The sequence below is a fragment of the Etheostoma cragini genome, chromosome 4, assembly GCF_013103735.1.
Source record: "Etheostoma cragini isolate CJK2018 chromosome 4, CSU_Ecrag_1.0, whole genome shotgun sequence".
NCBI classification, from domain to species: domain Eukaryota; kingdom Metazoa; phylum Chordata; class Actinopteri; order Perciformes; family Percidae; genus Etheostoma; species Etheostoma cragini.
In genome coordinates, this window is record NC_048410.1 from 9,458,538 (window position 1) to 9,470,209 (window position 11,672).

The window sequence follows — 11,672 nt, forward strand, 5'->3', positions numbered from 1 at the left end:
GTTTTATAGGAATGATTTATTTTGCCTTCATTATCGTGTACAAAACAAGCAACATAGTTCAAACATTGTTTTTGAGGTCAGTAAAATTCACAATGGTATGTGCTCAGCAAAAACATCAAGACAAATTCCATATAATCTACTTCCGACATAGCAAATTAATATATCTTTTACAAATGCTAACAGTGTAGTTGGAATTGTTTTTGTTTCTGGAAGCGTTTCTTCAATTTTTGATAATAATTAATAATTTTTTTCTTCAAGGCTGTGGGAGACTAGACTATTACTGAATGCCCTAAACCATCACACAGCAAATAAATATGTCCAAATAAATTGTTTTTTATATTTTCATGTAGCACAAGTAGTACCCTAAAATGTCTGCTTACCTTAAAGTAAGCGCCTGTTGCATATACCTCTTCATCATACCAATTCACTGGTGGCTTCATCGCTTTCTTTTCTTCTTTTCATTCATCAAAAACATCCAATGCTGTTAAGCGGAAGACAATTTTAAGAATTAATCACCAGGCTGAACTTAAACATATGGAATATTTACACACTGTTTTCCCTAAATAATTCATGTTTCTGTGAATGATGAATAGATGGGCGATGCTGCAAATCCAAATCTGAAATGTAATCATATTTTATTTCAAAATGTCATAAAGGTTATGGTGTATTTTAAAGACAACCTAGCACCTGTTAAAAAAAAGAAGTAATAATAGCAATACTAATATAATAATGACAAAGAAATATCCTCATCATACTCAAGAGATTACATGTTCTGTGACAACAAGAGATGGTTGGTCATCAGCAGTTAGTCCACATGCGTGGCTCAATTTGTGTAATTTCCTTCTTAACTTTGTTGTTTGTACATACACATAATACACAGTAACAGCAAAATCAATAATAATTTTTTCATTGATATTTTTACATGTCACAGTACAGGTCCTGGTACTGTGCACTGTACTGTCACCCTTTCATGGATTCTTACAGAGAACAGAGCACAGAGAACAATAACACAGTTTTTGTATATTTTACTTGAATAGTAAGAAAATCTAACAAGCAATTAAGAGGATATAAATGTTACTTGTTTTGCAATCTGTGTTTTGGTTGAAACAGGCATATCACATGTAATGTCAACCACACCAGTTCAAAACACAACCTATGTAGCAGATCCATACCAGGTGGAAAGTGGGTGCTGGTCTCTTGAAGGTTATTACTTTAATGTTCTGCCAGTGAGATTTTAGCAGCAGTATGTTTTAGAACTGTCAATCAGCAAGAGACACATAGCACCAACGGAGCAAAGGAGTTTCACACTATGTCCAGTTGCCCAACAGAGAAAGAGAGAGAGAGAGAGAGAGAGAGAGAGAGAGAGAAAGAGAGAGAGAGAGTGGTAGAGAGGTATATTAGTACAACTAATGAGGACTAGTCATAGCATCCGAGGTGTGAGGGACCGGGCTGCCGGGTGATGTGATGGAGAAGGGCCTAGAGGGCACCGCTAGACATTTTAATAATAAAGAGATCCCCACTGAGAATGATGTGTGTGTGTGTGTGTGTGTGTGTGTGTGTGTGTGTGTATGTGTGTGTGTGTGTGTGTGTGTGTGTGTGTGTGTGTATGTGTGTGTTTGTGTATGTGTGTGTATGTGTGTGTGTGTGTGGAGCCTGGAATAAATTCTATATTAGGTGGTTTTAGTGCACAGGGCTCCTGCTTATGCATTTTCCTTATTCCTCCCTTCCATCTGTCTGGCAACCCTTCTTCCTTCACCCCCTTTTGTCTTCTTCAAGTCCAGGGGATGGAAAGAAATAAGGAAAATAGGGCGATCAAAAAATAATAATAATAATCAAGATAGAAAGTCAGATAAACAGCACATGGCAAACAGGAAAGTGTGTATATAATTAATAGATATCTTAAGGATCATGCAAACAATTGCAGGTGCCCTTTGTGTGTGCGTGTGGTTTCTCGGGAGCTACAATGAGGCAGTATCAGCATGAGACAAAATAATCCTTCAGAGACATAAATAACACTGGCAACATAATTACAGGATTGATGTCTGATAATTCACTTTTCTCCATCTATTATTAATCAATGTCTGCAATGTCTGTCCCACACTACCATCAATATTTTGTAAATTATCCTTCAATTATCCAATCTTTTTTAAAATTCTCTACATAAAATGAATGACTTAAATTCTGGTTTACATCTGTGGGGACATTCTGAACTATTTATTGTGTTTGGCCCTAGCAAAGCAAAACCACAACTACCGTCTCCAAATTTAAAGAGCAATACCTGGCAATAACTGACATGACAAATGCAATGCAATACAACCACGATAATACAATGTTGGGTTATTTTCAGCACATTCTCCCAAGTACATCCACAATACAACCCCCTTGCGAATTTAACTCTAAAATTCACCATCTTTTAGAGAGTAAGGTACTCTCTTTTCACTCTGGGCCCAAAGTTATGGTCGCACACCTGCCCCTGAAGAATGAGTTTCTGGATCATCCCTCAATTCAACATGCTTCCAAAGTCAAATTTTTACTACCCTCCACATTCCTTCTATTGCAGTCTACATCTTACCAACCAACTGTCTCAGATTCACGGTCTGACATGCTTTTAAAGCCTGTCTCTTACGATGAAGTCAGTCGACAGAAGTCAGAGTTAGGATGAGGCCCTGAGAGCACCTTCTTTTGCTCCATTTATCCTCCCCTATCAGCCCTCTCCTGCTCTGTTCACCCCAAAGGTGCACTGAATGATAGGTAATACCATTATGTCATATCTGGGTTGACTTCTTCCAGTAACCTCTTCTGGAGCCCCTATGTCTCCTTCTGCAGAAAAGCAAGGAGTGGCCTCTTTATGTACACATAGAACAATAAATCCTCAGACGTTAATATATAGATACTATTTTTCAGCAACTGACAAAAACAAGTAATAAAAAATCACACATTTTTGGACCACCCTTCCCCATTTGAGTTGGTTCACTTGAAGCTATAGCTGATTCTTTGCCATATTTGGCTAGCAATCACAGTCTGTCAATCCACACAATAGTCTGACTTTTTACAAAGGTAAGAAACATGCCATTTAGCTTAAATGCGATCAGAAACTAAACATAGGAAGATTTTCTGATGAAGGTTAGTGCATGTTGAATTAACCTGACTCCAGCCAAACTTTAAATTGGCTATTAGTACAATTGTACTGTCGCAAAACTGCTGAATTGATTTGCGAGTTTAAGGTAGCTAACTTTGCCAGACAGCACAGTAACGTTAGCTTGCTGATCAGACATGATTTGGAGATGTGGAGATAAGACGTTTGCAAAGGAGCCAAATCAAAGAGTCGGCTTTTTTAGTGTAAGGTGGTTAATAACACAATATTATAAAATGTTGTAGGCCTAGCGGGATCTAATCTTTTACGGAAGAGGATTGTGGCCACATGTGAAAAAATGTAATGTAATGTATGTAATAAAGTCAGAATTCTGACTTCAAAATCAGAATTCTGAGATTACTTATAAAGTCAGAATTCTGACTTTTTTTTCATTCAGAATTCGTGGCCCTGATCCTCTTCCGTAGGCTAGTACAGATAGCTGTTTCTTGATTCAATCTAAGAGGTTTGGGGGGTGTAGAAATGCAGCAAATCTGTTGTAAATTACCACCCAGACCACCACTCCTAATTGTTTGTCTTTCCAAGTTTACTCCTCCATTTTAAAACATAACCAGGCATCCATGGTTAGAGTTATGTATGCAAACACAGACTTCACACTTTCTGCTGTTTTAAAAGATCTCCTTCCTTCTGTCTCTCACCCACAGATACACCTGCATTTCCCTTTTCTCTCTCTGTGTCTTTCTATATCCTCTACATCACACTTTCTAATACTCTTCCCATCTCCCTTCAGAATCAATAAATCCTTCCTGGGCAGCTCCAGTAGACTAAATCAATCACTATGTAAACATGGCTGTTAATCCATCGGCAGCCAGTCTCACTCCCACTCCCTTATATGCTCCTCTTCACTTTATCTAGCAGCATCCACCAGGGAGCATCTGATCAGTCAAGCTGGGAGAAGAGCAATCTCTATGTGTTTTCAGTGTCTGCAGTCGTCAGTAACCCAATGCACGCAGAGAGACATGTGAGACACACAAGCACAGAGAAAGACACAGAAGCAAGATGGATGCATGTCTCTGAAGGTGTATGCAAACCTTTGTTATTTTACATATATGAGTGATGTCTATCTAACGCTCGAAGAAGAGCCTGGGTGAGACAATTGATAACTATGGGGAATTAAAGAACACCAACACAACACAACAGGGCGCCCCAGTGAACAGAGTTTAGGGCTCAGCTGCACCAGAAGACAGTGGTGGAAATTATTAACAGTGCAGTATTTACAGTATGTGCATTCTGAGATTCTTTTAGTTAAGTTGAGTTTTTCCATTTAAGGCTACTTTTTACTTCACTTTTACATTCAATTGTTTTGATCTAACACCAATTATTATTAGTTAATTTAGCTGAACCTCAAGAAGCTGCAACATTAAAATGCTTCTAACACATTAATGCATCACTATTAATAATCCTGAAATAAGTACTTTTTGCCAATAATATGTATGAACTGACTTTTGTTTAAGTAGAAATTTTAATACCCGAGTTTAATAACTGATCTGAATACTTTTTCCACCACTGCCAGAAAGTGGAAGAGCCACATGTCTTTATGTGTACAGTAGGGCAGTACCAGAAGCTATCTAGGGCACTAGTTTATGAAATAAAAGCAAGGCACATTTAAGAACATATACTTGATAGCATGTCACATCTGAGTAGACACTATGGTACCTTTGCACTTTAATTCGTTTTACCAGTGAAGACAGCAAAACATTAGTTTACTCCATTTTGGACTAAATGTTAAGATGGCGGAAATTCACGGCACAGCTCTCCTTAGGTTTAAGTCTATTCTCCTGCTGTGAATGAACAAGCTTTATCACAATGATTCCATTCACATTAATTGAATTAGGTGTGAAATTGTGCCTGTAAAATGCGAATGTGATTGCCAGTGAGTTGCTCTGCTGAAATGTATTTGAGCAAGACAACGAATCTTTCCAGCTTCAGTGTTGTTGTTTAGTAGTGACCCTGACCTGAATTCTCTAAAGAGTTCTAAAGTGTGTTGTGAAAGTGGAAGTGCTTTATTTAGAAAAATGCTAACATAAAATGTGATCACAATTTCCTCCCAATGTCCATGCAAAGTCCTACATTAAAATCTGATCCGCTACATTTGAGACTTATTGAACAACAACCTGACATACTGTACTTTGAGCAACAGACACTGTAGTGTTGCAACAACCAAATTTCCCTACTGGGGATCAATAAAGCTGTAACTGATCTAACCTTCTGAGATATCAACTGAGTAACATACCATGTGTCTGCACACAGAGAGCTACCAACAAAATGACTCTTATTTACCAATCTTTTTCATTTTTATCCCTAGACTGCAACATTTTCCCTGCAGGGTTTCCCAAGGCTTGTATTGATTTTCCGCAGGCTTTAGCTTAACCAGGCCCACTGGACAGCACAAATAGACCAACAGGACATAAAGTTTAAAATAGATGATCCCACAGAAGCTGAGCTAACAACACTTTGGATTTATCTTTGCTACACAAATTGTACCATGCCTATGGTATACATGCAGACTGAGCCTATTATGTCATGGTGAATCAAACCTATTAAACTGCATTAGTTGCAGTGAGGAAAGGACAGAGGAAAGAGGGTCAAAGTACACAGCTTTCATTTTTTGCATGTATTTGTCCTCTTTAGTAACAGGGAGGTGAACTAAAAGGAGAGGAGTAGGTGCTAGAGCAGAATAGAAGCAATTGTAACACAATTTCAGGGGACTCATCTTCAGTAGTCGCCTACATTCAAAATGTGGTTTTGTCTAAAGAAACAGTAACAATTGCGTATCTGATTGCACAGTGGGATCAGCAGATAGAGGAAGTGAAAAGAAAAGAATTGTGAGTAGAGATACATTCTGAGAAACAAAACCAAGCTCTACTCACATGACAATATGCTCTTCAGAGAGATTGGGAGCTTTGCAAATAAGATACAATGATACTATAATAGTCTCTGTTCCATGTGCTGTTCTATTTCTTCCAACTTACTTTTCTGATACTGTGTGAGCACACATTTTTTGTATGACATTTATCTGGTGTATTCCACAGCAGTGTTGGGAACATTAAAATGTTACTTTTTATACCATCTTATTTCTTATTTAATTATTACTTCAGTTGAAAATATCAAGAGCTATAAATGATGGGAAAGAAAACAATAATTGTGAAATATAATGTCTACTTATGCTACATTGGGGGGAGGGGTTGTTGAAGGACACAACAGAACATCACACAAAGCGCACTCCCATCGCAGCACAACCCTGGGGCGACTTGTTGAATCACTTGATCTGCTTTGAATACAATGAAATACCGAAGTTTCCCTTTAAATATCGAAAAGGTGAATTGAAGCACGATTGTAAGCTACTACTGTTTACTCTATAAGCCTTTAATCAAACTCACAAATGTTCAGCCAACCTAAACCAAAGGACTTTTGTTGCCTAATTAAACCATTTGTAAATATGGATACAAACCCTGGTCTCAAGAAAGAATCCTGCATTTTGTATGTCTCTTATCCATCCTGACCATAGCACTTACCTGGAGAGAATTTAATTCCCCACTAAACTTGGTCCTGGCAGCAATTACTTTACCCTAAAATGTAAATTGAAAAACACGTTAGTAGTATACAGAATTACCAGGAGACAGGGTTGAAGCAAATTATTGTACATCACAAATGAGAGGTAGTTATCTGTAATCAACACATCATAATCTACAGTGTAATACATGAATACCTAATGGAAATTAAATTGCTAGCTAAGCTCTAAATGACACTGTGAAGTTTCTGCAATTGTTAGTGGTGCATATATTTATCACACAGTCTGTGATATTTATCCATATTGAGAATCCAAGCTTGAAAAGGAGTTGTTAAAAATAAGTGAGTCAGGTGCAGTGGAAATAGAAGTCTGGTTTATGGGAAAGTGTGTGTGTTGGTGTGTGTGTGTGTGTGTGTGTGTGTGTGTGTGTCTGCGTGTGTGTGGTGGAGGAAAAGAAAGAGTGTGTACTTAAAGCAACACGGCACGCTTCTGAGTTATGAAATTCAAACAAGAAGGCGGAGGAAAATGTTTCTTTTGCATTAGCAGACTGTTTTGGAGCTCTCATATCCTCCGGCATGGAGCCAGTCCAGAATCTCCCTCTGTCTTTAACTCTAAATAACCAAATGCATTATTCAACAACTCGCCACACTCTCTCTTCCCTTAAATATTAAACTTTAAAAATTGATTTATCTTTCAAAATTTATCACAATCACAAAACTCATTGCTGTGCAAACACTTGATTACTCACACAGATGAATGGGCCTCAGAGGAGGTGAGGGGGGAGTGGGGGCAAGGGCAGATGTAGGGCATTTCTCAGGGCTGGCATTAAAACAGAACGACTGCAGTAGTGGCTACGGACATAAAGTGACAGGTGATGGAAATACATATTCACGTCAACGATTAGAGAGGAAGCATACATTATAATTTTAAATGTCTGAGAGCAGAGAGGGAGATCTGGAGAGAAATACAAAATGTTTCACTTTGATCCAGATCCAAGACGGATTTTTCTACTGCTGGCATGAATAACATGCTGGAGAACCCACCAGGCCGGGAGCACATGACCTGCCTGTTGCTGCAGAAGTCTGTTTAATGAAATGTGTAAAGCAAATGTTGTGTTCTTGCCTCTTACCTTGAGTATAGGCTCTCTGTCTGTGTTGCCTCATTTTCTCTAACTGGCCATTTGCTAGTTTACAATTTGATCATGCTTACATGATAATCAATGACCCAATTGCTGCTGTTGAAAATAGATTTAGTAAGATCATTACCTTGTAGGTGGATAACTTAAGGTGGATATTTTAACCCACTGTCATATAATTACAGTTTTTAGGGTGACTACAGCATATGGAGCCTAACTGTTCTTATGTAATCAAAGAGAATGGGTCAAATTTTCACTGAAGTTATCAACGCTAAGGTGCCATTTCACTAAGGGTAAAATAAGAGACAAAAAAAAGATTTGATCAACTGCTATTTTGGAGTTCAAAGGAAATGAATCCAGATATAACACATTGATCTAATGATGAACTTCCAGTAAATGCAAAGCAACATTATAATTCGTTTGGAGTTGGTCTCTGTTTCTGTTTTTTGTTAGCTATTAAAATCTATTAAAGGAAGATATTCTTGTTAGCCAGGCCCTGTAATTTTAATTTGTGGGAATGTACAACAAAACAGAGAACTAGAGGTCTAAAAAAAAAGAACAGAACAGTCTTATTTTTGTCTCTCTCTCTGCAGCATAGCAATGACTTTATTATCTCCCATCTGCAACCACTGCCTCAACAGTTTTCATCTGTTAAATTTGTCAAACCATGCTTTTACCTGTTTGCAGAATAATCATTTGAAGTCCGGTTTACGTAAAGTTTCTTAATGCAAACCTTCCTAAATTTAGACAAATTATCTGAAACTGTGAAAAGCTGAAATGTTACGATGTTAGTATGCACCCTCAGGGATATAATTCACCTAGATCACATAGAGCTGCTGCTTTTGGCTGAATCAGCTTTTTGGCCAATCTTCAAACAAATTACGCTGATGTTACCTTGGAGAGCCTTAAAGAGAGACTGGATATATGGTCAGTTTCCATGTGAACATTTACTAAGAATTTATTATCTTTAGAGTATCTTTGTATTATATGTCCGCTGTCATGACTGAACATGAAACGAAAATATATTATCTATGGTCACTCTACCATGGCAGCATTCATCTCTCTTTCTTTATTTGGAGTTGGTGTAAATAATGCTCAAAATACCCATGGTCTTTTTTCTTCATTTCCTCTGTCTCTCTCTGCCTCTCTTACTCGCTTTCTCTATCTGATTCCACGCACTGATGATGATAGTGTGATTAGCTTTTCCCTTTGTCTGCCTCGTCACTGAGACAAATGCACTCATCAGTTTAGACCTGGAGGTCAGACTCTGTAAAATGCTATTTATTAAGCACATTGATTCCAGAGCAGCTGGAATTAACAATACTTGGACAAACTGAAAGATTCACAGCCACGTTTCTATGAAATATTGCAAGGGTAAATATTACATCCATCAGCATGGTTAAGTCGAACTAAAGTCAATACTATCCCCAAGATGTGTCTCTAATAAAGGTTCTGTCATTTACAATGTGGGTTGGCCAGTGTGTAGTAGAGTTTTATTCTAGTACCTAGGTTTCGGAATTATTTTAAATTATGATTGTCTGTACCCATTTACAAATGTGCAAAACTTGAGTTTTATGCCGAAGCAAAACAGGTCAAATTTGGATCAGAGAGTCAGATATCTCTACCTTTGCTATCTCATCTCACTTCGCATTTTCTCCCTGCTAGGGTGGAAACACTCCATCAGAGTCTTAATTAAAAGCAAAACCACCCAGATGATGGTTCATGTACCAAAGACCAAAGAATATCAATGCGTCATCATTGTATTTTGTTATAGCAGGTACCTCAGAAGGGTATTGATAAGCACATTTGAGTCCGGCCATCACAGAGACCACAGCTCAGTAAAGGGCTGTTGAAACACACATTCAACTTTTTGTCACTCCGTCACACTCAAAGAGAAAACTTCTTAAACTTTGACTCCCTGTGGATGTTTAAAACATGCTGCTTACATAACACATTCACACACGCACACGCACACACATACACGCACACAGACACACGCACACAGACACACACACACACACACACACACACACACACACAGTATCTCTCTTTTGCTCCCTCTCTCTCTCTGGAGCACCGGTGTATTTTCTCTTTGATAGAAGCACCTAAATGATGAATCATACAGCATTCCTACATCTCACAGCGCCACTCCAACTGTCAAAACATCAAGTGCCTCGTCCTTCTGCATTCTGTCACATCTTTTGATTAATACACACAGCTAGACACCTGAGTGCATAAAGGATTTCTGCCTTTTCCATAAATTACACATCAGGGGTTGAGACACCAGTTTTGTGTGTCACCCCAATCATAGCAAGCTAGGATTTCAGCTCAGGAAGGAGTCATATTTGAAATGGCATTGCTGTGCTTTTCAATGGGAAAAAAAAGTGTCACAGACAGGCGTGCATTCTGTGGAGACAGAGAGATGGTAATCACAAAACTCATTATTGCATTTTTAATCTTAAATCACTTGAACACTCAGCAGGAGTTGACAGGTTTTCATTATAAAATGTTTTCATTTTGCAATTCTTTCAGGAGTTGGTTAGGCAACATAAACCTCTGAGAGGTTAGACTTTTCACTTTGTTCCACTTTTTCATAATGTTAACATGACAACAGGAAAAAAGTGTAAAACATTTACGACAACTATACTTATAAGTTGACAATGTGAACTGCTTTGACCTTGGAGAAAACTGTGTTTTGCAAAAGACACATAGGATTAAATGACCATGATGAACCAATAAATACATTTACAGTATCTGAAATTGGCATTTGTGTGATATGATTGGCCATAATAAACACTATCAGATTTAGTGTGACACCAGATCTAGTTAGTGGGGAAACTTGTGAGATAAGATAACAAGGAAGGAATGTGGGATTTACTCCCTGAGGGCCAGGCTGTTGAAATGTCTCCTCCTCTGATATTTCCTTTTGACATTGGAACCTCAATGCTGCTTTTACTCAGGCAACAAATTGCAAAGTTGTTACAGTAACTATGACTTTGAAGGGGCTTAATCACAAATAAAAACTGGAGCTGTCAGCTGTGAAGGAGGTCTGAGATTCAGCTAGTTGATGCATGAGTTTCTAAGACAACCAGTGACGAACAACAGTCCAAAAAAGCCAAAATTATGTGTGAACAAAATGCAGAACCATTGTAGCTTTGCTTTGCAAGTTGTGGTCTGGCAAGGCTCAAATGGAATTTGCTTGGGGCAGACATCGTTTCAAGCAGTAAATGACTGGCAGTGCTTCTCCTCCCTGAAACACTGAGTTTAATTTAAATCCTTTGCAAGGAATTGTTGTGCAGCAAGAAAAAAATGGAAAAATTCCACACAACAGTTAAATGCTCCAAGAAAATATTTAATAGTGCAGAATCAGGCAAACATTGTTTTGGCCCAAAATATGGCCTTCCTCAGGTGTATTTGAAGAAACAAAAACAGTTTTGAAATCATGTTCATTTTAAATTTGCATTCCTACATGAAATAGTTGTCAGGTAGACCAGGGGTTTTGAGAGGCTGCGCGTCACGTCATCATCTATACCACTCCCAATAGTACGCTGATTGAGTCCTTTCCAGACTACAATCTTGTAGGGAAACTTAGCCTATGAAATTAATTTAGGCTTACTTTGCCAGGCTTGTGCATTGGTCAAAAAACTGCAAAATAATTGAATACATCATCTCAAAAACTATGACAAGATATAACAAATATCGCTAAATTGAGTTGTCAAAGACAAACAGCAGTCACAATTTGAATTCAACAAACAGGAACATGACAGACATTTAAAAATACACAAGGTACCTTGTATGACCCACCTTTGTCACCGTGTTTGTAATACTCATTTTACATGGTTAAAACTGATGTAATCAATATTTGTACACCAACA